The 26,852-nt window shown below is 51.8% G+C and overlaps 1 protein-coding gene across 12 annotated transcripts in view; it reads right to left on the bottom strand.

The window, feature by feature from the left end:
• The window catches only part of KIAA1671 (KIAA1671 ortholog), a 185,991-nt gene that overhangs the window by 18,501 nt on the left and 140,638 nt on the right, over positions 1–26,852 (bottom strand). The gene's annotated exons all lie outside the window — the stretch shown is intronic.

The raw sequence follows: 26,852 nt of genomic DNA, 5'->3' as shown, positions 1-26,852 counted from the left end.
ACTTGTCCCCGGTGTTGATCAAGCTGTCTGCATATCACCTCGCTGAGCTGCAGTCCCATGGCAATCCCATGAGGTGGAGCTCATTACAATCCCCATTTTACAGACGAGAACACTGAGGCTTAGAGAGGTGAGGTGACATGCCCCCCATCAAACAGCCAGTAAATGATGAGGTGGGACTCAAACTTGGGCAGGGGGCTTGGACTGCAAGTCCAAACTGGCAACCACTGTGCCCCACGCAGCCCGGATCCCCGGTTCTGTCACCAACTGCTCGGTGACTGGTCTCTGCCCTCAGCCTGGACCCTAGGGAGAGGGTCCTGCTAACCACAGCACTAGCCAAAGGGCCTAACCTGGTACCTGGCACATGCTGGGAAGCCCACAGGTCTCCATCAAAATGCTGGCCTCCCTAACTTGTTCACTCGGCAAATTAAAAGCCCGTCCCCCGGTGACTGACTGTTGAACTGGCTGACACTTGGGAGCAGCTGGAATGTTCAAGGCAAAACCAAAACTCCAGCCCCTTGGGTGGCCATTGGCACAATAGCAATTCAAAATCAGCTCAGTGCTTTGTGACCACCTAGAGGGGTGGGATAGGGAGGGTGGGAGGGAGACGCAAGAGGGAGGAGATACGGGGACATATGTATACGTATAGCTGATTCACTTTGTTATAAAGCAGAAGCTAACACACCATTGTAAAGCAATTATACTCCAATAAAGATGTTAAAAAAAAAATGGCCTTGGCTTCTGAGCTTTGAAGGATGTTCCCAGTCACCATCTCCTGATGGCCTGGAGCCAGTGGGTGAGGAATATGGAGGGAGTTGGGGGTCACGGGGCGAGGGGCTGAGAACAACTTGGCCCCCAGTTCCAGAAACACCGGCAGGAGCGTCTCACTCCTTGTGTCCCCCTGGGGTCAGGAGGCATGTTCTGCCGCAATGTGCTCTGGATCTCCTGCTCAAACACCTCCCACAGCTCCCTACTGCCCTCCTGCTGAGATCCAACACCCCTTGCGATTGAGCCCCCAGTTCCCTGGCCAGTCCCATCTCCTAGCCCTGCCCCAAACAGAGGCCCATTCCACCCACCGAGACCTACGCACTGCATCCCACACAAGCCTTACCTTCCAGCCTCTGTGGCTTTGCTTGTGCCTTTCCCCCTTCCTATCCGTCCCTCCCACCCCAAGCCATGGCAACCACCCACAGTGACCTTGCCTTCCCCTGCACTCTCCCTGCCTACTCGGGACTCATTTTTGTGCCAGGTAAAGTTTGACATATAAGTTATTTATGCCACAGACACCTACTGAGCACCTACCATGTGCTAGGCACTTGGGAACCAGGGGTGGGGGTCACTACACAGATTCTGTAACTCGGCCAAGGCAGCCTTTAAGATCGGACACTCCATCACCTTTGCTCCCCACCCAGAGCCTGCCTGGCACCCAGTAGGTGCTTAGTGGCGGTGGGCAGACTGTCCTGCAGTAGCTTATCTCCCTCCCAGTGGGGAGCACGCCTCTTCACAGCTTCTACGGAGCCACCCTTAGCAGAGCAAACGTGGGGTCCTGCAGAGTGAGCAGGTGCCTGGGGGAAACGTTCTGCTTTTGTCTCCCTCTCTGGGGCACAGGGACGTGGCAAGATGCCAATAAGAAGACCCACATGATAGCTCCAAGGGCAGGGTCTGACGTTCAGGAAACACCCCATAAATGCCCACCTCCTTCCTCATTCTCTTTCTCTCACCTTTTGGAGACACTTGCGTACCCCACGAGGGGATACTATGGGCGAGGTATGTGCAAGGACCCCAGGGAATCAGGATAAACCTCTCAGTCACCCTGGTAAACAGCCACACTCACACACCCTCATTTCGCTGCCTGTAGATTCCTTTTCCTCGTTACCCAAATCACAAAGGCTTGCTACAAAACATGTCAAAATAACAGAAAAGCACAAAAAATAATATTTAAAAGTCACCCGTCACCTAGTGACCATATTCTGCCATAATCCTGCCCAGAATTTCATCTGGGGCAACTCATAGAGCATCATGGTTAACGGCGGAAGAATGTTCTGCTGCCCGGACACAGCATTGCTCCTTTAATCGATCCCCACGTGTCGTGGCATTTAGGTTGCTGTTCACCGTTATAATCAACCACACGATGAACATCCTTGGGGCTGAAGTGACACATCTCTGGTGACTCCCACAGGAGAACTCCCTGGGCAGAGAATCGCAGGGTGGAGGGCCAGCACATACAAGGCAGCCTTGGAACAGTCCATCCAAACTGCAAGTCCACAGCAGCATGCGAGGGTGGCTGTTAGCACGCCTGAGGGAGTCAGTCAGTCCCCAGGTGGGGAGACTTGGATGCCTTTGCCTTGAAAGGTCACCTGACATGGTCAGACGCCCAGTATCCTTAAGAGAATGGAAGTGGTCATCTGAGCATGCTCCCAGCTGCTTCCTGCTTGAGGGTGGCCTACCATCACAGAATCGGCCATTCCCTAACTTAACCCACCACGTGGGTCGGATTTGGAGGCCAGAGGCCGGGGCCTGGGGGGGCTGCCTCTGGTGGACTCGACATCCTTGTGCCCAGCAGCTTGCAGACGGCTGCACGGTACATGCTAGGTCTGTGCCCCGTGTGTGCCAAGCTCAGCATAGGCAGCAAGGTGACCGCTCAGGGACAGCTTACAGCTCAGGGTTGCGGGGGGAGAGGGTGCTGTCTCTGCTCTGCCCCAGCTGGGTGGTCTGGCCAAGGGACTCCGCCCATCCAAGCCTCAGTTTCCTCAGTGGAAAAACAAGGGTTGTTTTGAGGCTTCAGGGAGATAAGCCCTGGAACGCGTTAAGCTCAGTGCCTGGCATATAGGTGCTCGGGACACAGGAGCTGATGCGATCAGAATCAGGTTCACGGCCCTCCCCAGAGTCAGGCAGGGGGACGGACTCCTGGCAAAGTGTGATTCTTCTCGGGTCCTCAAAACCCCCAAGAGATGGGGATCTTTCAGTGCTGAGTGACAGAGGAAGGGATCTGCAGGTGGGGCCTCTGGAAATCAGCATGGCAAGTTCCGAAGGATGCTAAGGGTGGAATCAGGGCAGGAGGCAGGGGAATGCTTCCTGACGTCCTTTGGAAGGCTCTGGGCGGCAGGGTGTGGGGGGAATAAATGGTGCTCAGCAAAATACATTGGCTTCCACGCATCCCCACTTGTGGGTCCTCCCGCAGAGGTTTAAGATTCACGCTCAGGGATCTGTAATCCCCGCAGGCAGGGATGGAGGTCTTCTCCCTCCACTGCCTAAAGCCAGACTCAGGATTCCGGACAGCAGCATCCCCGACTCCTCTGTCACTCTCATCCCCGTGTCGGATCAATCCCCAAGCCCTTCAAAGTCTCCATCAGGAAGACTTTGGCCAGCTCTGGGGTCCCCCTGCCTCCCTCACCTCTGCTCCCCCCCGTCCCCATATATTCTCTTCCCGTTACACTTTCCAAAACTGAAATCTAAGCCTGCAGGGTCTCTGCTCAAAACCCTTCAGTAGCTCCCCCAGGGTCAAGTCCAAACACCATAAGGATGGCTTGTAGGACTTTCATTAGTGGGGCTCTTTCCCCACCGTCCCCCGCCCCTCCCCCATCCCCAGGCCCTCCCAGCCCCTCCCACTGGCTGCTCCAGCCCGCTTTCCTCTTCTCACATTCCTCAGTTGGCTATCCCTCACCTCCAGACCTGCTGGAGCAGCCACCACCACCTGGCTGTCATTCAGGTTTCAGCTTTGCTGGCTCTTCCTCCAGGAAGCCTTCCCTGAACTCCCCTCACCCAAGGCTGCCTCAGGAGCCAGCTCCCACCATTCCCTAGACCTCAAGTCTCTATATCTGTGCTGTCCAATATGATAGCCGCTAGCCACGTGTGGCTATTTAAATTTCATTTAAATTAATTAAAATGTTAAAAATACGAAGAATCCAGTTCCTCAGCGGCTCTAGCTATATTTCAAGGGCTCCATAGCCACGTGTGGCTACCATATTGAATGGCACAAGATACAGGACATTTCCATCATGGCAGAAAGTTTCTACTGAAGAGCACTGCTGTAGAACTCCCCAAATCATGTTCATTATAATTGACCTGTGTTTTTTTTTTTCAGTCTCCCTTGAATGAGTACTATTTCTGGAGCCAGATGCCTGGATTTAAATCCAGGCTCCATCACATAGATCCTGTATTCAGGCTGTGTGGCCTTGGGCAAGTTACTTAACCTCTCTGTGCCTCAATGTCTGGACAACGCAGATGTTAAGTATTTGGTTGAATGCCATCTCAGTCCCTATGTTTTTACACAGAACCCCCAAATCTGGAGTACTCCAGGGGTTAGGATCATCTAAGGGAATTGATCTTGCAAATGAGGCTTAAGAAATCAAGCTGTCTGTCAGTACTTTCTCCCACTAGTATCCTGGTAACCTTGTGTGCAGTGCAAATGATTCATGTCTCGTCGCTGCAGCAGACCCCGGTGGCACTTCAGATCAGCAAGTCTTGATCTTCACTCCCAGGGCTACGAGGCCTCAAGATCAACCACAGAAAGGGTCCAAAACTCTTCTGAAACTTTCTGAAAGTCAGGTTTTTAAGTTAGCTTTAAGGCAGAGTGTTCTTCCAAATCAGTTCTGCCTTACCGGCTGCTATAAAAGCCCTCACTGTCTGCGGATGAGTAGATATCTACAAGGTGGTCTGAAAATACATGATGGATAAAGAGAAGCATTGTCTGAGGAACACACGTGTCCAAATTAGTCCCGCATTTGGGTCATGGGCAGGTCTTTTTTTTGACATGCACCCCCGATGAATATCAACCAGCCACAACCCAAATTTCAGCTGCCATTTGTCACACCAAGTCATCACATCTTAACATTTATTTTTTTTTAAGATTTTTTTTTATGTGGACCATTTTGTAAAGTCTTTATTGAATTTGTTACAATTTTGCTTCTGTGTTATGGTTTTTGGGTTTTTGGCCATGAGGCATGTGGGATCTTAGCTCCCTGACCAGGGATTGAACCTGCACCCTCCGCACTGGAAGGCGAAGTCTTAACCACTGGACCACCAGGTAAGTCGTGAATCTTAACATTTAGATCTCCAAGGACCCTTGAGTCCATTCAGCTGGCCCTTTTCAGATGATGAACTTTTTCAGATAGATGATAAACTCAGAGGCAGGGATTCTCACGGGGAGTGAGAGGCAGAGCTGGGGGGCCTGGAACCCAGTTTTCTGGGCTCCTTCCAGCCCCCCACCTTGTCCAGGATGCTTCAAGAGGCTCAGATGAGGAAATGCGCTTTAAAATGCTCTAAAAAAGCCTCACGAACTTGGCGGGCTTAAAAAACACTTGCTCAGGCTAGCTCACCAAGCCCCAAGCTGGTGGTAGGTGAAAATTCTAGGCCCTCGTCTTGCAGGCAAACACGACTGCCGCAGCCCAGGACCTATAATGGACAGTTTTCTAACACCCAGGCTGGGGAGACCAGCCTAACAGACGCCTTTGAGGGTTGTGTTTAAACAAGTGGCAACACATGTCCTGAAATTTAAAACATGCATACCCTCGACTCAGCAATTTTAGTTCCAGAAATTCATCTCAAGAAAATCATTAGACACACTCACCAAGACCTATGAACACAGACGCTTCCCCGCAGGACAGCAAAGATTGCAAAATATTGGACATAACATTGCAAAACACTGAATTGTCCTAAATATCCAATAAGATGGGGATCGGTGAAATACAGTATGATATATCCACGTGACGGAATAAACACAGCCAAAGAAAATGATGCTCAGAAAGAATGTTTACTGTCACAGAAAGATGTCTGCCTTATACCAGCAAATATTACTTTTTTAAAAAGGTAACAAAACAGCACATGTGTTGATACCAGCTTTGTAAAAACAAATATGTAAATGCACGTGAGAATAAGCAAAGGAAACCTCCAGACGTTTCCACAGAAAACTGATACCAGCGGCACTGTATGTGGTGAGGAAATGGGCTGTCTTTCTATTATTGATGATGATTTTCGTTAGTATCCACACTTGTGATTTTTTTATCCCAATATCATCAGATAATAAAATTAAATAACATTAATTAAATCATTCCTCCAACACTATCATATAGTAGACATCACGAATTAAAAACAAATCAGAAGGGGGCTCTTCATTTCTTAATCTCTATCAGAGCCCAGCAAACTCTTTCTATAAAGGGCCAGATAATAAATATTTTGGGCTTTGTGGGCCATGGGGTCTCTGTCCCAACTTCAGCTTTCCTGTCGTTACCATGTCAGCAGCACAACGTCTGTGTTCCAATAAAACTTTATTTACAAAACAGGTGGCTAGCTGGATTTGGCCCACAGGCAGCTGGCTGATCCCTGATCTATACCCTTTAGACTGTCAGCTGCATGAAAATGGGGACTCCTTCGTCCACTGCTGCACCCCAGTGCTTAGAACCATGCCAGGCCTGGAGTACTTGTTGAATAAATATTTGCTGGAGGAATATGTTTCTGAAAATAACTTTTCTGCACTGAGTAGGTGTGAGCTCCTTACCCAGAAAAGGCCGTGTCATTAGGGAAGGAGTGAGGAAAAGAGAAAATATTACGCCTGCATGTATTCTGGGGTGTCTGACACATCCGCCTGGGAAAGAAGCCTGAGTCAGAACGGTGTTCGGTGGCCTGCGGCTGACGGGGCAATTCAAGACGTGCGTCCCCCTCCCCCCTCTGCAACTAGACACTCTCAGCTGTGCAGGGTGCTCTGGTGTCATGGGACCCAGGCTGGGGTGACGCTGGCTCTGTCCCAGTGCCCCCGGGGCCTGGTGGCACCTCCCTGCCTTGTGCCCAGGTCAGACTTGCACAATGGCTGAGCAATAATACTAACAATAATATCAAGGGCTAACATTACTGTGAGCGCTGGTGATTATCATGACCTTTCACTTTGCCATCTAATGCTCCCAAACAACGCTATGTGGTAGGAACCGTAATGGACCCATTTTACAGGGGAGGAGACTGAGGCCCGGGGAGGGGACCTGACACACCCAAGGGTGATACAGTTAAAAAGTGGTGGAGCTGCAAATTGAACTTGGTTTGCTTGACACCCAAGCCCCAAAATACTCCCCCAAACTGCTGCATTCTCCAAGCTCTGGCTTGACATGGAGACCTTTGTAGGGCCTTCAATGACCATCTCACTGATGGGAAAATCGAGGGCCAGAGAGATGAAAGGATGCCTGGCCACACCTCGAATCCAGGTGTCCTGATCCCCTGGTCTGTGCCTGATTACCACAGTGCATTCCCTAGCTGCACCCAGGGTGGGGCCTCAGGCCCAGAAAGGGGAGGAGGGGGGCAGCAGGCCAAGGATGGGCCGAGTCCCCCAGTGTGTCTCCCATCCACCCTGTGACCCCCGCTCCAGGCTCTTAAGAGCACTGTCTGTCCCACTGTGGCCCGCAGGGCCTGGATGTCCAGCGCCCACTCTCCTGGCCGCCTCTTCTCACCCTCGCTCCTCCCCTGTGCTGCAGCCGCAGTGACGCCCAAACGCCCCGTGCACCCTCACAGCACAGCTGCTCGCCGGGCTAAGGGCGGCCTCCTTCACACCGCAGCGTGCGCGGTGCCCCTCCGAGCGGATTCCCGCCTGAGTCTAGGTCCTCGTCCTGCCCCTCCGAGCCCTGGCCTCGGCCGGGGGTTCTCAGCACTTGGACGGTTCCTCGGACGCCTGTTCCTTCCAGTACACACAACCTCCAAAAGGCGAGAGCTGTGTCTCGTCACCATTGGACTCTCGGAGCTTAGTTACAGCTCCTGGCACAGAGTTAGGTGCGCACTGAATAATAAAGAAGGAGAGAGGAAGGGAGGGAAGAGGGAAGGTGGGGAGGAATGAAAAAACAAAAAGGAGAGAAGGGAGGACAAGGTAAGGCAGTCAGGCCAGAAGGAAGCGGACAGGAACGGTGCAGGACAGGAGCCCTCAGAACGCTCTCCCAGTGCCGTCAGCAAAAACCGCAGTGTTCCCTCCCTGTGGACTTGTGTCCCAGCTAGGAGGCGTCGGCGCAGTTGATGGGCTTCTCAGAGTCCACAGTGTCACCTCAGGTGGCAACACAAGCCAGGACTTGTGCCCCTGCCCCTGCCCCACGGCAGGACATGGTGCTTCCCGGGGAAGGTTGGTGGGACACCAGTTTCTGACCCTTCTCGATGGGCTCTGGGAACAACAGTGCAGTCTGGCCAGGTGTGGCCAGGTGTAGTCAGGTATAGCCAGGTGTGGCTTTGTGTGGCACACGGTGGTGGCTTGGATGGGGGCATAGCTAAGACAGAGAGCAAAACAAACGGAGAAAACACAACCGGCACTGGGAGGCGCGCGGAGATGGGCACAGGGAGAGAGGTGCACAGGAGATGGGCACGGGGAGAGAGGTGCACAGGGCAAGAGCGACGAACAGGTGGAGGACGTGTGCTGGGCCTCAGTGACAGGGCTGAACCGGCGCACCTGGGCGGTGGTGCTGCGGCTCCCCCCACAGGAACACACCTGTTCCTGGACTGGGTCCCCTGACCCATCGTGGTGAGCAAAGGTGCCAGGCTCAGCGCTGGCTCCCTCTCTGGATGGCCTCGAGCGAAGCCCCCACTTCTCTGAGCCTCGGCTTCCTCTCTTGGTGACTTGTGGCTAGGGATGGCAGGTCTCAGGGGCCCTCTGCCACTTGGTGGCTCACCTCTGCCTGGCGGCTAATGTCCGGAGCTCACCAAGCCGGCCTGTGTGAGCTGTCAGCTGTTTCCTGGTGAAGAGGGATTGGTTTCTTCCCCTTTAAAGGAGTGCCCGTTTGGACTGTTCACACCCTTGCTGGGTTTGCCCACTTGACTGATGATGAAATGATGCTGTTCCCTCCTTGAATGAAATCAGTTTTCATAAACACTCTACGGAAGAGCTAGCAGTGCCTGGCGATTAGCAACGGAAAGCACGGACTTTCAGGCTGCACATGGGAAGTGAACCTACCCCGGGGCTCTGATGAGGTGGAGGTGGGGAAGGCTCTGAGGTGGGGCAGACCAGGGCAAATCCAGCTCTGCCTTTTGGTAGCTATGAGCAAACCTCTCAAAACCTCAATTTTCCCATCTGTAAAATGGGGATGGGGAGGGCGCTTAGGGGAGTTGGGGGGATTTTGTAAGACATCTGGTGAGAGCTGCGCACGCCCAGCATACATTAAGTGCCAAATAGATTCCAGGTGAGATGATGATGATGATGATGATGACGACGACGTCCACTGCTTAGTTCCCAGAAGCACATCATTTAAACAAACACTCTAACAAAGAGGCCTGACAGCCCTGTCACTCAGCTGAGAGCAAAGGGGCTGCCTTAACCCGATCCCTCAACATCTCTCCCGACCCGGACATCAGCCAGCTGCTCCCCTCCATCACGGAGTGAACTGACCCCAGCACACCTGCCCTCCTCCAGGGCCCAGCCGGGTACGCAGGCTGCAAAATGACAGCTCCGGCAGAGACACGCTGACTCTAGGGGGCAAGTGTGTCACCTAAAGTGACGGGAACACACGTTGGCAGCTGGTCCTCAGGAGGCGTGCCTGGTTCCAGCGGGGGGTGCCCCGCAGGGCTCCGTGGTCGGTGGAGGCTGTCTGGCTCTCCTGACGGCCTCCACCTCCAAGTCTATAAACAGAAAGGACAGCTGGGCTGGGGGGCCCAGGCTCTCACTGGCCTCGGAGGCGGCATCTCCCAGACTCCAGAAACCCGGCAGGCACCCTATGCTCTGGGTGTCGAGGTGGGCTAAGAGGCAATAAAGGTAGTCATGACCAGGAACGTGTAAGGAGCACCCACTGCACGCCTGGCACCAAGTCAGATTTCTCATGTGCGCCGTCTAGCTTAAGTCCCAGAGGAGATGCTTTCACACGCCCATTTCACAGATGGACAGGTACAACAAGAAGGGACCTTGATACGGCTCTTCCTGCGCGCCAAGCTGCCGAGATTAGTCCTCCCAACAACCCTAAGAGGCAGGTACTGTGAATTACCCCAGTTTCCAGATGAGAAGACCGAGGCACAGGGAGGTGAAGCGACTCACCCGGGGTCTCAGGAGTGAGTGAAGGGACCTGATTCAAACACAGGCGGCTCCAAGTCTATGGCCAGTTATGCCCCATTCCACCAACTCCTGCTGTCATTGCACCCAGGAAACGCCCCTCTGGGAGACTTCTTGGTATAGTCCATCAGCTGCTGGCCAGTGCTGGCCCAGGTCTGCCTGAAATGTGTCCCTGAAACACAGCTCAGGCACCAGCTCCTCCAAGAAGCCTCTCCTGACTGCCTCCATCGGCAGCGGGACTGGGTCTCCCCTTGGGACCCCATAAAATCCCCCTGTGCTCAGCTCATCATACAGCTTATTGTGCTGGACTGTGCTTACTGTTTGTTTGACGGTCTCCTCCAGGCTGTGAGTTCCCTGAGGGCAGGCACTGGGGTCTGTTCACCCTCAAACCCTGGCACCAAGTTAAGAGACAGCCACGGTGGTCAGGGGAGCAACTGACAATGGATGGATGCATGAATGAGTGAGTGAATGAATGAATGAATGAGTGAATGAATGAATCAGTGAGTGAATGAATGAGTCAGTGTATGAATGAATGAGTGAATGTACGATCCACAGGTGATCCCCGAACCCCTCTCTCATGTCCACGAACGATATTACTGTCTACTTAAAGACTCTTGATACATCCCAGGACCGTCTGTTTTCATATATGCCCTTAAATTTTAATTTCTGTTACATTTTAAAAAACAAATCTCTTTTCTAAAACATCATGTTCAGCATGCTGACAGTGAAAGCGGACAAGCGACTGCGATTTTTTTTGTTTTTTTGCGGTACGCGGGCCTCTCACTGTTGTGTCCCCTCCCGTTGCGGAGGCTCAGCGGCCACGGCTCACAGGCCCAGCCACTCCGCGGCATGTGGGATCCTCCCGGACCGGGGCACGAACCCGTGTCCCCTGCATCGGCAGGCGGGCTCTCAACCACTGCGCCACCAGGGAAGCCCTGTGATAATTTTTTAAGGTGCAAAACGGGAGAGATGGATCCAGGGAGGGAGGACAATCCCCCCCAAATAACCAGGACCCAGGAACCTTCTATGCCCCGCTTCGTGGGGAAGGGGCAGAGAACATTCTAGAAGTCCTGAGATACTTTTACACAGACAAATCCAATTTCCTTTTAAGTCTAAAGTTCTATTAATAAAAGGTCTACAGTGCTAAGGTTAAGATGAGCCAAGATAAAAGGGAATTCTGTTTTTTTAAAATGTATTTTTATATTTTAAAATTATAGAACAGTCATAGCATGGGATACTCTTTAATTGTTCAAAGGAATGAGGAAGATGTATGTGTCCTGATATGGAGTGACTTCCAACATACACTGTCAAGTGAATAAGGCAAGGCTGGAAGCAACAGGTGGAGCGAGGAAAAATATATACGTAAATATTTGAGAATGCACAGAATATGTGAGAAGGACACGGGAAAACTGTCATCACACTTGCCTCTGGGAGGGGAACCGAGTGACGGGGGGAGGGGGAGAGAGGGAGACATAGCTTTAAAATTCTACCCCTTTTTGTATTTTGTAACATTTACTGTTGGTAGTTTTTAAAAATAAACGTTAAAATGTATGATTCTATGTAAATACATAATTCTTTCATGTTTCCTAGCATCTCCTCTTCATGGGATCTGCTCCCATCCACCCTGACTTGGCTCTCCTGGAGGGATTCTTAAAACAGTCTCAGCAAAATTTGACTCTGTTTTTTTTTTTTGAAACATCACATGTCAAAACATCTCTCTCATGTTTATTTCAGGCGATGGCTCAACTTGTCAGGCGACAGAATTGCAGCCTTGACGTAAGTGTGAACCCGGGGAGGAAGCGGGGAGCTGGTGTGTCTGTCCATTGCCTCAGGATCCCAAATCCTCCAGCATCTCTCCCGGGCAGGACACACCCACCACCTCCTCCACGATCTGTGGGCACATTACAATCTTACAGCACTGCTCCATTACCCCTGCTTCCGGTGATTCACCCAGAGAGATGCGCATGCACACACACACACACACACACACACAGATGCATACACACCAATATACACATATGCAAATATATACACAAATACATGTACACCAAAAAAATACACAAAAACACATACATACACACAAATGCAAACACATACACACATACACATATATATATATACACAAATACACACAGACCACAAACACACATAACACACATTGCACATACAGACAACACATACACAATAAACACAGATAACATACAATACACACACGAGTACATACATACATCAACTCACACACCCAAAGGTGCTCACAGCAGCAGCATTTGGTTTTTGGTTAACAGCAAACACAACCCAGTTATCTTTCCATAAGGGCATCTGTAAACAGGCTTATCCCTGCAAGGGAATCCATGCTGCCATCAAAAACAATGAAGTAGAATTTTAAGTGCTGATACGGAGATGTCAAAGCTGTTACAGAAAGTTTACTAGGAACAAGGGGCAGACAATTCCACCTTAGATCACCCCCTTGGTCACCTTGGGCCCCATGATTAATGATTTCCTATCCCAGGTACCCAAAGTACTTCGGGGCCCCAGACAGAAGGGGAGGAGAGTGCACACAGGGGCTCAGGAGTGGCCGGTGACAGAGGGCACGTGGCATGGACCAGGCCTTGAAAAGTGGGTCAGATTGAACAGTTGGGGGAGAATGGAGAAGGCAGTGCAGGTGACAGAACAGCCTAGGAACAGGTGAAGCGAAACACCATCTTCACTGACAGCGGGCTATGCTGGGGACTGGACAGACCCATCCCATCCACCCTGAGGAGTAGCCCTGCAGGAAAGGCTTAAGGACCCACCGTGAGGATAAGAGGCTGGTCTGCAGAGATGGCACGGAGCACGGATGGAGTGGGGGCAGGGCAGGGGCAGGGGAGAGCCCGGGACCTCTCTGCTGTTGACGGGCCTGGCAGCTCCCTTGTTTATGAGTGCCCAGCTCCAGTGAAGGAGGAAAACCAGTTGGGCCAACATTCCATCGCCTGGAACCGAGCCAAGGGCCCCGTTTCCTTCTGGTGCCCAGCCCAGCCTGTGGTTTTGTTCAAAGACCCTGCCCAGGGTCCAGGGCGCCGCCTGTTCTAACTCACAACTTGATCCACCTCTGCTTCCCAGTGCAGCCCTCGGGAAGCCAGAGAGGCCCTGGAAAATGCCCGGTGGATGGTGTCTCTTTGACCAGCTCTTAGCACCCAAGTCAGGGCGGAACTGCCTGCTTCAGGGTGCCATTTGCTCACCACGTGGCTCACTGGGCCACAAGTGGGTGAGAGCACTCGGAAGCCTCCGTCTTGAGCTCCAGGATTCAGGGGCTGGTCCCCATGCACTGCTCCAGGCCAGCTTACCACTGGCTGCTGGCCAAGCCCAGAGGCATGTTCAAACAGACACTGCACCTTGGTCAAAGCCCACAAACAAAATAACAGACCCATTTGCAAGGAGCTGGTGCCCACGCAAGCTTTCAGGCATGCTGGAAAAGCCCTGGGCATCCTTGGGGCCAGCACCCACTTAACGGGACTTGGAAGGCAAACCTCGTGATTTTGAAAGGCTCCCGAACGTGTATTTCTCAATGTGGAGACAGCATCCAGGCGCGGGACCCTGGACGTCCGGCACTCAGGCACTTTGGCTCATCCTGGGTGAGCATGGACCACGGCCAGGTGCCAAGAAATTCACTTTACTGCATCAGCTCCCAAAGGGTCCTCCCACCGACCTGTGAAGTAGGTTTTAGTGTCACAGCTCCGCCGGCCCTGACCCCTAACCCAGGGGCCAGATGCATTCTAATTCAGATTTTAGAAAGGCAACAGGCGAGTGCACACACTGTATATTGGGAGGAACCCCCAGTGGGGTCTAGAGGAGGGTCTGCCAACCTTAGAACTCTGGCCCGTTGCAGGGGGGCCGGCGCTGTGCGCTGGAGGAGGCTAGCAGTCTTCCTGGTCTGTACCGACCGATGCCCGAACCCACAGCTGTGACAACCCAAACTGTCTCCAGACATTGCCAAATGTCCCTGGGGGGCAAAGCCGCGCCTGGTTGAGAACGACTGGTCTACGTCATGCATTCTCTACAGGAACGATACTGTCCCTAAGGGGATGAAAATTGGTTCTTGGTGGGGGGAACCTTGGCACAGATATGCATACAGTACACATACAGGTGTACAATATTAACTGATATTAAAATTTCATGGAACGGCAATTAAGAAAAAGTTTTAAAAGGCCCTTTGGGGGATGATAACGAAAAAAATACCCAAAAAAGTGGATAAACACTGGTGCAGTGCAACACCCCACAAGCAAACGTATTAATATTTCCGCAGCAACGTGTACGAACAGTCACACCGTGTGTAAATACTATTAATAACCTCACGTCAGTACATTGGTACAGGGTGGTTTTGCTACAAAGGAGAGCTTTGTGGATTTCAGAACGATGGATACGGGTTGCATATCTGCTGCTCCGTTTTATACAGGAGAGAACGGAGGCTCAGGGGAATTAAGCAACTTGCCTGTGTGCGCGCACGTGTGCTCACACCGAGGTCTAGCTGACACCAGAGGGATTTAGTCAGTGTGCTGCAAGAGCTCTTTGCCTCCGTCCCAGTTACCCGGCTTCTACAAGTTATTCTGGCTATGCAGGTGCGTGAAGATGAATGTCCAGGGATGTTTACTGCAGCATTATTTATACGGCAAAAAGACTGGGAACAACCTACGTGTCCAAAAATCAATTTGGGCCTGACTAAATAAAGTGGGCCTAACTGGAAAAATGGAATATAGTACAGCCACTGAAAATGAGGCTGCAGGTCCATGTTCATGACGTGAGAAGTTAGTCCTAGAAGAGAAAATGAAAGAGAACTAGGTACGAAAGCATTCCTGCAGTATAATTCCATTTTGTTGATCTATCTGCAAATATATGTATATATATTGCATATATATATTTGCAAGGATATATGTATACATGTATATAGCACATATATGCAAACATATACAAAAGATGATTTATATACACATGTGCATATATTATATATCTATGTATATATTTTGCATATATATTGCACATAGGCAAAATATGAATATACTTATATATGCGTGTGTATATATCATATTCATATATATGTATACATTTTGCACATATATGCAAAAAAATCTTAAAGGATATAGACATGTTATAAAGAATATTTCTAGGGGTGGTAATATTAAGTAACTGTTTTCTTCTTTCTTGTCTATGATCTCATTTCTCTACGGTGAGCGTGTTTTGTGTAGTTTTTTTAACTAGGAGAAGGACCCGGAACACACCCAGGCAGGCGAGCACTGTGGCTGTCTGGCCCAGGGGGAGGGGCAGAATGGTGCTCAGCCCCTTTTCACCTTCTCCCTGTCGTGGTGAGAGCTGGTGCTTGGTCTCCTACAGACGCAGACTTGGCCCCACCCGGGGATTTAACTGCCGCCGGCAGGGCAGGGTCCTTCCTGTTTCCCAGCCTTGGTGTTCACGTGAGAGTATCTGGGGACAGAGGAGCAGACAGATGAGGCCTTAGAGAAAGGGAGGGTAACAGCCTGAGAATGTCTACTGCCCAGGCCTGCTGGGCCTGCCCTGGACTCCCACCCACCTCCTCCACTCAGCACAGAGAAGGGGCCTGGGCTCAGGCAGACCTCGGGTCCCTGGCCGTGCCTCTAATGAGCTGTGTGACCTCAGGTGAGTCTCATGGGGCCTCAGTTTCCCCCTCTGTAAAATAGGGGCCATCACTGGGGTTGCATCACTGGGTCAGAACATCATCCAGGGGTTCTGCTGCCAGGCAGGGAGCGGCCACCCTCTTGGGCCAACTGGTGGTGCCCTATCCAGCCCTTCCTATAGAACGCCACCACGCAAAAGGGGAAAGGTGGAGAAAGAAACATGTCCATCGCACAAGCCGCAGGATCTGGGACTTTCCAACAGAAAGGGGGTTCAGAGGTTGCCTGGAGCTTGCCCAGGACAACAAGCACTTATTCAGTGCCTACTGTATGCCAGCTCTCTGCTAATGATGCTGCGGCACCTCAGATATCTGCCCGGGAGCAACTTAAAATCAAGTTGGGGAAGTAGACGTGTAAGCAGATCATTTTAACAGGGAACAGGAAGGGCAATGGGCTGGAATGGTTGCAGCCAGAGGAAGGGCCTGGGGGAGATCAGGAAGGCTTCCTAGGGGCAGTGACTCTTGAGTCTTTCATGAGGAGCTGGAACTAGCCAGGGGAAGGAGAGGGGCGGTTAAGGCAAAGGAATAGGATGTGAAGTGACAAGGAAACGTCAAGGAGCCCAGCATTTATTCCTTGGGCATCAAGTCAGAAGTGAGAGGAGAGAGGCAGGGGCTGGGATGTTAGCTACAGACCATGCAGGGATTCAGGGAAGAGGGATGCTGGGTTGACAGGTGCCTCCAGTCCTGGCTCCCTGGCTCTTAGAAGCTGTGTGGCCCTTGGTAAGCTGCTTCACCTCTCTGGGCTTCAGTAACAGCAGAGAACCACTCCAGTGGCCATCGCTGATGCCAGCACTGCACGGGCTGATGTTCTGTGTGAAGTGCTGGGTGAGTGGTAGGCAATGGCAAATGACTGCAATTGCTATGATGCTCGTAAGTCAGTATCACCTCTCTGGCTCTGAAACCAGCAGGAGACACAGAGCTGAAGAGGATGATACGAGGGGCTTTTAGGAATTAAGTGTTTTCGGAATTCTTGGTACAGATCACCACAGTGCCACCACCCAGGTCGACGCTCCTTTAGAGGAGCTGGCGGGATTTATAGGAACTGTAAGAATTCTTGCAGCAATTACTATCCTCGGCTTCCGGGAAATAAGGCCTTGGCTGTAAACGTTATTCTCTGGAGGGGAAACCCGGAGCAATTAGGGGAGTGAGATGCAATGGAGACGAAGGACAGGACGGAGAATCCTGGGCAGGGCAGAAACCTCAGCTGAGCACCCCCCATTATTCACCCCCTTTACCAGGCTCCCAGCGGCAAAACCCAGGCGAGCTGGAGGCTCCTGGAGGCTCCTGGACTGACATCTCTCCTGGCCCAGTGCCAGCTGGATAAAGTCCAAGCTCCTTGGCTGGGTACCTGCAGCCCCCAGGACACCTTCCAGGCCCCTTGCTGGCCACTCCTCCTTGCCTAGATCCTGCTTCAGGGAGACTGGACCATGTGTGGTTCCGCCACGAGCAATGCTGTGTTGCCTGGAATGCCTGTCCCTGCCTGGTCTGCTGAGGAGCTCCTACTCTACCTTTAAGACCCAGATCTCCACAGGGGAGCACAGGGGAGCAAGCAGTTCTGACTCATAACTCTCCTAGAGCACTTAGGACACTGGGTGGCAGGGGCTTGTGTCAGCTCTGACCCCCCCACCCCAAGACTCGTGCCTCTGAGGGCTGGGATCAAATTGGGTTTACCTCCCTCTTCCCAGGGCCAGACCCAGTGCCCAGCACAATACAGGTGCTTTGAGGAAGTCGGGAGGGATGGAGGGAGGGAAAAAGAGAGCAAGGGGAGAGAGGGAAGGAGGGAGGGAAGGACCAAGCCCCAAGACTGTGGATGATATAAAGAAGGCACCGAGTTACTAAATTACTATGCAACCAAGTTCCAATGCCCTCATCTATAAAAATGGGGACTACAGAACCCACCTCTCCAGGCAGTTAAAGATTACACACGATAGTAAGTGCAAAGGCCCGGGGACACAGGAAGCCCTTCCTCCCTCCTGTCAGTCACCTGAGCACCGGCCATGCGCAAACACCTTGAACAGCAGGTAAGTCCCTCCCCTGGGGGAGCTGACATCCTAGGGGGGAAAACAGACAGAATACAGAAAAGAGTGCACTACAGACTGTGCTGCGAGGTGATTCGTGTTGCGGAGAAAAATAAAGCTGGGCAGGGGCTGAGGAGTGCTGGGGCGGTGCGGCAGGGGGTGCTGCAATGTTGAACAGGCCATCAGGGCAAGTGTCTGTTTGGAGACGTTTGAGCAAAGACCTGAAGGAGGTGACGGCAGCCAGGCAGATATCCAGGAGGAGGGATGGGCCAGCGCAGCGGACGAGGCACCTGTTGTTACAAGTGCTGCTGCCACCACAGACGGTGTTTTCTGGTACCTGGTGAGCTGACTTAGGAGCCTGGGCTGAAGCACCTCACCCTCCCTCTCCCATTTCCCCAGTGGCATTCTAAGTCTAGCATTCCCTCTGCCCACTCTTAAACCTCTAGCTTCCCAAATAAAAACGCGAATTAAGCACACAGAGTGTTAGGTGCTTCCTTCACCCCCGTGGGGCAGCAAGGCTAAGATAATCGGAGGCCCGGGCTGGTCTGGACACTCCAGGTGGGAGGGAGGCAGCAGGCGGCCAGGGCTGAGGTCCTCCCAGTGCATCCAGCCCCTTGGTTCCCCAACAGACCCCACTGCACTTTGTTCTCTTTTATTTTATTTTTAAACACTGATTGGGCACCGACTGTCTACATGGAGACCCACGCTGGGGTAATTCATAAATGTCATCTCCAGATGTGAAAAACAAATTGGGGGGGCTTCCGATATTCTGCTCCCACTGGGAGAGTGGAGAGCATTACCCATGGTCAGGATCTCATTTTCCAGATGTGGGAAAACAGGTTCAAAGCGAAGTGACCTGCCCAGAGACCCATGGGAGTCAAACCCAGGCAGCCCAGCATCAACCCATCAACTCAGCCTCCTGGGTTACACCTTCCTCGCCTCCACTTTAATTCTAAACAGCGTTTTAACAGCCAACAGCGCAAGCTTGGCCCTGAGAACTGCTATTGTTCCCAGATGTTTTCATGATAAATAACATTTCAGTGATCTGTTGGTGAGGCCTGCGGGAAGTCTGGGGAAGGCAGAGTGATTTTTTTGCTCCCCCCTCTCCTGCCACAAAAGAAGTGCAGGCAAGGGATCTATCCAAGCAACTCATCTTGGAAAACCCACGTGATGTGGGAGTCCAAGCGTCATGGTGGATCTGAGGTCAGACAGACCTGGGTTCCGGTCCTGGCTGTGCCTCTTACCAGCTGTGTGACCTTGGGTAACTCGATTCACCTCTCTGAGCCCATGCCTGGTTGTGACTACTAGAACGTTTTATACATTATTGTCTATACTGTACTAGTATTAGATTCTACCAAACACTGCTGAGATGGTCCTACCTGCAAAGGATCTTCCAACCAGTGTGAAGTTCACTTTCTGCACAGGTACCCTTCCCAGTGCGTCACCGGGGTTTTTTTTAATACACAATTTATAACCAGAGTTGCATATGCACCCGTGCACACTCTCACGCACACCACTGGCAAATGATGACTCTGCTCTCCTGCCTGGGTTTTCCACCGAGTGCGTTGGAGCTGTCTGGGACCTCACCTAGGGTCCAGGAATCCGAGGTCCAGAGAGGGGAAGTGGCCTGGGCAGGGACACCACGGGTGGAGGTGGTGTTCAAATGAGAGGCTGGAGGCTGTTTCTGCTGCTTCCCTCCTGGAGGAAGGTCAGGGCATCGCCAGGACCAGTCCCTCCCAATCCCCCTGGAACATGTCAGCAGGGTCACAGTCAGGCTGGGCTACACTGTGGCCTTGGGGAAATCACAGTCATTGTCACTACCCCAAGGGGCAGGTCACTGGAGGACTCTCAGCTTCAGAATCCAATTCTGCAGCCTGCGCTGCCAATGAGAATGAAAACAGAAGAGGATGTGGCCGAGTCCAGGGCCACCTCTGAGTTTCAGCCGCGGCAGCCACCCTCCACCCCCTCAGGCTTTCCAACACTGCGATGCTGGCGGCCTGATGGTTTTTCAACTCAACCCACCCACACTGGGGAAAAGAGCCAGTGGCGTTTTTTTTAATTCTTCCTCCAGCTTCCTATTTATAGCACGTTGAAGGCGAGGGATGGCTTCCAGCAGTAATTAGAGAACCCACACCGGGGACCCAGGCCTCAGGTGGGCCCCATGGCTGTCAGGTGGCTCTAGGGACCACTGGGATCCACTCACGGTCCCTAAAGAGAAAGGATTCCCAGGTGTGCATGGCCAAGGGGGAGTAAAGACAGGTTAGTCAAACACTGTGAGAGCAAAAGGGCCACAAGCCTCCCGTGGGGGACACACCCCTTGTTCCTTCTCCATTCTTGCACTGAAACATCATCAGGTCCTAATATTAGCCACGCGGGGACCCTGGCAAGGTCTGGGTTAACTAACAGTGAATGGGGCTTGCGCGGGGTTTCCCAGGGAAAGAAGGAGATTTCAAGTGGGAACCCCTTGTGTAGACAAGCGTGGGTTCCAAGCCCTGCTCTGCCCCTGCCTGGCAGTAGGGCCCTGGGTCAGTCCCTTGGCCTCACTGGGCCTCAGTTTCCCGATCTGTACAATGGGGACAGTAACCGTACTTCACTCAGCTATTGTTGAAGACCATACAAATATATGTCTTAGCTTTGGCGAGTTTCAGCCTCCTTACACCGGAGAACACATGACTCTGAAAAGTGTCCCAGCCCAAAGTCCACACTCAGTTTTGCCAAACTTTAGAACTGCTCTAGGAGTTTGTCCAGTGGCCTGCGAGGGTGGGTATACGGGGAATGTCATTTGTTGAACTGGGCCAGGTGGAAAGCCGGGGGCCAGGCATCGTTATATTTACCAGGGAGGACCTGGCCCCTGCAAAGGAGGGGCCGAGCCAGATGTGTGTGTAAACCCCTAGAATGGAAGTGACCAGCAGTGAGTGGGGATTAAATCGTCAGGTGGGAGTCAAAGCAGCTCCCTGGAGCTCCCTGGGCCTCACCCGCCTGGTTTAAAGGGAGCCCAGATGGACTGAGAGCCGCAGACAATATCCTGCTGGTCTCAGCCCCAAACACCATTTCAAAGCCAGACCCACAGGCCAAGATGGCAGGGGTGCTGGTTCAGGGGGACAGAGCTGTAAACCCACGGGGCTCACTTGCCCCCTACGGGGAAAGAACCAGTCTCGCTTTGGGCTTGAGAAGCTCCTGGGAAGGGGTCGGATTCTACAACTGGTGGACAGGTTTGGCACGCTGCTGATTTTTTCCTTCTCGTGTAACTGGACATCAGAACCGTTGCAGTGGCTGAAACGTTCTGACAAATTAGAATATCAACTGGGATGGGTTTCCCATTGCTAGGCAACCAGAGGCTGTCGCTACAGTGCACATCCCACCCCCCGCCGAGTGTGGAATTACGGGGTACTGTAGATGTTAAAGGTCTGCCTGCAGAAATGCTTGATGGAGAAATCTGCAGCTCACTAATTCTTAATCTTGAACAAACACCCACCACATTTGTGATGTTTCCCAGCTTAAGGGGGTGCTGCCACGTGACTCACCCCCATTGCATTTTCCCCTTCTTCTGCCCCTATAAGGCAAGGACCATCCACTGCCTCATTTAAAGCTGGGGGTATGGCGGGGGGGACTGAGGTTTGGAGAGGGAGAGGGGCTTACATACATAGTGGGGCCAGCGTTCAAATTCACGTCTACTGAACTCCAGACCTCGGCAGTTCCCAGGCAGACCCAGGAACTCGCGTTCTAAATCAGAACCACTGGAACTCAGGTTCAGGAAGTTGGAGAATGGAAATCCACTTTGATGGACCATGTCTTTAAATACAATAAATGTGGGGAGATGCCTAGCCCCGATCGGCTGATTCTGATGGGGACCCTCCTCGCAGGAGCAAGGCTGGCGGCTGCAGACCGCCAAGTTCCCGTCTTCCTGTGGCCCTCCCAGGCAAGCCACGTCAAGAGCGCCTAGGCTCCCCCTTCCTACTATGTAAGTGCCTCTCTGAGCACCACAGGCAATGGGCGTTCCTTCTATAAGTACCTTCAGAGCAGGATCCCCAGCATTCCCAACTGAGAAGAGATGAACACAGATGCTCGGGAGACCCCTTAAGACTGTGCCCAGACCCCGTATTAATTCTTCCTCCTGCTTCGCAGTCAGGGGCTCATGGAGGGGGTGTGACTGTCTGGTGCTTTTCTCTGCTCAACCACTGAAGCTGGCTGTCCCTTTCCCTCAAAGTGAAGAACAGGCAGGGGGTGGAATTCCCAAGCCCCCGAACACAGGCCGCCTCCCTGAGTTCTCTGGAACCCTCCTGAGGCAGCTTGTAACCACAGACCACTCTGATGTAGGCACAGAAGTGTCTGGCACACAGTAGGCACTCGATTTAAGTGCTGCCCATGTGGAGTAACCCGCTTGGCAATACTTCTGTGGGTTGGAGGGACACAGTCCTGCATTTCTTTAAAGAACTCTGAATTCCCTTGAAAGACTTACATTTGAAGGTTTCTTTCACCATTGCAGGTTGGCAGTCCACCTCTAGGACGAAACCAACAGATGAATAAATTAACGGAGATGTCGGAATCAGGAATTGTGCTGTACTGGAGAATGGGTATATGTTCAACTTGGGGCTCCTTAATAAATCCAAGCAACAAGGACAGAATTGATCCAAAAGGGTGGCTCGTGCTATAGGAAAGGAAAAAACTGAGCCTGCGCAAACTCATTTCTACAAACGAACCCACAGAGATCATGCAGAGGCCGTGGCAGGCAGACTGTATTATGAGGCATACATATCTGCTGCCTCTCCCTGCAGAAAAAGTATACTCCCTCTTGAGTACAGGTGTGCTCATGTTATTTGCCCTAGCCAATGAAGTGTGAGCAGAAGTGATGTCACTTATCTCCAGGCAGAACCTTTAAGAGCTGGTGATGGCTGCCACATTCTCTTTCCCTCAATGATGGCCCTGCCTCTTCCCCTGTGGCTGGTCATGTCCCTGGCAAGCTGCTCCATCAACCTGGGCCTCGGAGCGACAATGACGTGAAACAGAGACATAGCCAGTGTCAGTGGGCGTGTGGAGCACTCGAGAAAAATACCTACTTTTCTGTTTTACGCTGTTGAACTTTGGGGGGTTTGTTTGTTACTGCAGAATAACCTAACCTATCCTGACAGATACAGAGACGAACAACTGTTGAGACAAGGACAAGAAAAATAAACCGTTGTGTACTGAACATCTACTGCAGGACAGACATTCACTTGACATATTTAAGAGCAGGTGCCTTTAGGGCAGACAGGCCCAGCTCTGCTGCTTTTTGGCTGTGTGACCTTAGGCATAAGTGGCTTAATCTCTGTGGGTCCCCCCCGACCCCCCGCACTGTAAACTGTTTGCTTGCTGGAAACTTTCCCAGCTATACGCACGTCCTGGCAGAAGGAAAAATTCTCCCAGGAAGGGATGCACAACTTTTATTTTGCTTTGAAAGGAAATCACTTGATGAGGACATAATGGCTAACCACAGTAATTGAGCAGAAAGAGAAAAAGAGACTTACAGGAAAACGGGCTATGCCTGTCTTGATTCCCCAGCACAGGTCCCATTCACCGATTACTCAGTAATACGCTTTGAAAATTAGGCAGGTATACGATGGTGCCGTCCCAGGAAAGAGAAGAGATTAATCTCAAGTGTTCTTGTTTATTATCGGTTTCTGTTAACCTCAATTACTGGCTATTGCCAAATTCTCCCAGCCTGAAGGAAACCAAGGTGAATAGCAACCGTTCCATGAGTCCATGATGTTTTCCTAAGGCCTCTGACCTTTACAGACGGACCCCATGGGCCTGGTAATGTAGAACAGAGAACTCTGGGTGTGGGAGTGGATGGCTGCTGACAACCATGCCCTCCTGTCCCCAGATTTTCAAAAATACAGTAAAAAGTTCATGTTGGAAACAGAAAGCATTACTCTTTAGAAAAGAGCGAAAAGGAGAAAGTCACACTCCCTTGCTTGCCCATGGCAGACATTAATAATCAATTATAGAACTGAGCCCTGACAAGCCCTGAGAATCCCCAACACAGCACCCCAGGCAGCCACTGCATCGTTTAGAGTTAGTTAGTGGGCAGAGACCTATTTGGGACCCTGCTCTAGGCTCACCAGCTGGTTATCTTTTATCAGAATCACCAGATTACAGAGCTGAAAAGTATTTGAGAGGTCATTCTAGCTCTACCTCATGTCTAGAGCACCCAGCCTTTGCTTGATTTCCTCCAGAGACAGGAGGCTCACCACTTCAGATTCCCTAATGTCTACAGCTTCACGAAGTGTATCCCAGTGATGGGACCTGTCTATTCGGCTACTGGGGAAAAGTTTCTCTTTTGTTGTTAAGTAAAAACCTTGAGACCCATGCAGAGCAGAGGTGCTTCATTCCCCCACTTCAGGGACACTCTCAAAGGTCTGCCCTGAGCTTCGTCTTCTCCACGATACACATCCAGGCACCTTTTGCTATAATCAGAATACGCATGAAATGTTGGCATGTGAAGGAGGCTTAAAAACCCGGGAGACCAACCCCTTGCGGCATACATGGGATAATGGAGGCAAAAGCAGGGGCAGGATTTTTCTGCAGCCCCACAGCAGGGTCCTGCCAGAACCAGGACTAAGTTCCTGGCTTCCTGACTTCTGGTCTTGGGCTATTTCTATGATGCCAAGCTCCAGATTCCCATTATTCCTGCTCCTCTGTGGGGCCAGGATCAGGAACGCCACAATCTGGCTCAATGGGGAAAAAGTATGGGCTCAGAAGCACCCAGACCTGGGTTTGAGGCTTGATGCTCACTGGCTGTGTGATCTGGGGAAGCCCCAGGAGGTCTCTGAGGCTTGATTTCTTCACTGAAAAAGGAGGGACCATAATGCTAATTGTGTGCGTGTGTGTGCGTGTGTGTGTGTGTGTGACAGAGACACAGAGACAGAGAGAGAGAGAGAGAGAAAAGAGAGGAGGGAGTATATAAAAAAAGAATGAAATGGGAGATATATGCACGGGGCTCGTACCATCTGGCACATAAAGTCCAGAGTAGCTGCAGAAGGAATATCAGCTCCCCCCCACCCCCATCCTCCTCGAAATAGGACAAGGGCGGTTTCCAACTCAGAGCTCAAGTTAACTGCAGAGGTTACAGCTCTGGAATAGCATCACGGTTATGCTCACAGGCTCCAGTCCAGAGGCCTATGTCCAATGCCGACTGTGTCCTCCCAGCTGTGTGACCTTGAGCAGGTCATTTCAGCTCCCTGAGCCTCAGTTCCCCAAACTGTAAAGTGGGATGACACCACCTACCTCACAGGATGTTTGTGAGGATTAAAAGCATCAAAGCACGTGAAGCCCTTGGAACAGTGCCTGGCGCACGGCACTCAGGAAAGTCAGCTGCCATCAGCGTGGCTCTTTGTAGCTCTCCCAGGAGCTGGAAGAGGCAGGGCCCAGGAGGACGGCCGAGAAGGAAACGCTCTCCTCGTCCATTTCTGGAGCTGCCGCCCATTAGGCGGCCAAGTGAGGGGCAGAAGCACCTTCTCTTTTGGTGGCTGCCATTATAATGACATCTAAAAGGTCCTATTTCCCCACTTAAGAGGCGTTGATTAGTCACACGTCTGGCTTCAATTCTCTAGACTGCAAGAGTGGGAAGGGAGTTTCGAAAGTGTGAAGGCAGAGGGAGAAACAAGCAGCTCCTGCTACTAGAAGCGGCGCACGGGGTCCAAGCGATGAAAGACATTGGAGAGAACAGCCCCGAGTGCCTGAGATCCCTCAAATCTTTGTGAGCATGAAGGATGTGGCAGGGCCTGCGGGCACCGTCACAGACACACATCTGATGGTGATGTGAGGCCAACCATTTGGCAAGTCGACGGATCCCTCCCGGACCCAGCTGTCACACCTCTAAAATGGGACGTATATGACGATGATTAGGATAATTGCTAACGTTTATAGAGTTTACTATGAGACATCGTGCTGAGTGCTCTGCCTGTATTAGCTCATTTAATCTTTACAGTACATCTGTGCATGTGTGCATGTGTGCGTGTGTGTATGTGTGTGTGTGTGTGTGTGTGTATATATAATTAATATTCCCATCTTCGCTAAGAAGACATTGAGATCCAGAGACATGAGGGAGTTTGCCCCAGGACAGAACTGACAAGGGGCAGATCTGGGATTCAGACTCAGGGCTGTCGGACTCTGAGCCCCGTGACCATTGGATATGAGATCCTGGCTGGCTCAGCTGCAATCCTCAGGGGCCTCCCCCTCTGAGCTCAGGACACCGAGGTTATCTCGGCTTTACTGGTCACCATAGGACCCGGGTCTGGTTTAAGGTGCTGGTTGGCAGAACTGACAGCACAACTTCTGCTTAGGTCTGCCGGCGTCACAGACACTTCGTTCTATTTCCAGGGTCTCTGAGGGACGATTTCGTTTCGACAAACTGATAAAGAATGCTAAAAACAAAATGCCGGTGCTTCTGAAAACAATACAGAAAAGCTTCTGCAGGAACCGGGCTGCGAAGGGGGTAGGGGAATCAGATTTCAGCTTCTCTCTCCCTCTCTCTCTCAATCTCCACCAGGAGGGCAGGGGTGGGCAGGGAGATGGGCTCCACCCTGCCCCTCGCAGTGGGAAATGCCTGCCAGCCGAGCCTGGGGTAAACACAGGAATCCAGATGCCAAGCCCTCTGGCATATTCATTAATTAAACTCTATGGATTTGCTCTGTTCCCGGAAACCTCCATTCATTTCAATAATAATTGGAGGCCAACCAGGCTCAGGCTGTAAAAACAGCATGCGACGTACTCAGCCACGACAGAGCACAGCAAGAAGCCTGGGTCTGAAGTCCATTCTCTAGTGGGAAGCAGCCGCATAGCACAGGGAGATCAGCGGGTGCTTTGTGACCACCTAGAGGGGTGGGATAGGGAGGGTGGGAGGGAGACGCAAGAGGGAGGGGATATGGGGATGTATGTATACGTATAGCTGATTCACTTTGTTATACAGCAGAAACTAACACACCATTGTAAAGCAATTATACTCCAATAAAGATGTTAAAAAAACCAAACCAAACAAACAAAAAGAAACCTGGGTCTGGGTGTAGTTCTGTATTGACCTTGGCCACGTCATTTCTACCTCTGGGCCTCTCAGCCCCCTTCTCTGAACAAAGGGCCCTGGACGGACAGAGATCCTCTTCTGGAATCTCAGGGCCTCTTAGGA

The sequence above is a fragment of the Tursiops truncatus genome, chromosome 13 (assembly GCF_011762595.2).
Source record: "Tursiops truncatus isolate mTurTru1 chromosome 13, mTurTru1.mat.Y, whole genome shotgun sequence".
Classification (NCBI taxonomy): Eukaryota; Metazoa; Chordata; class Mammalia; order Artiodactyla; family Delphinidae; genus Tursiops; species Tursiops truncatus.
This window is presented reverse-complemented; position numbering and strand designations above follow the sequence as displayed.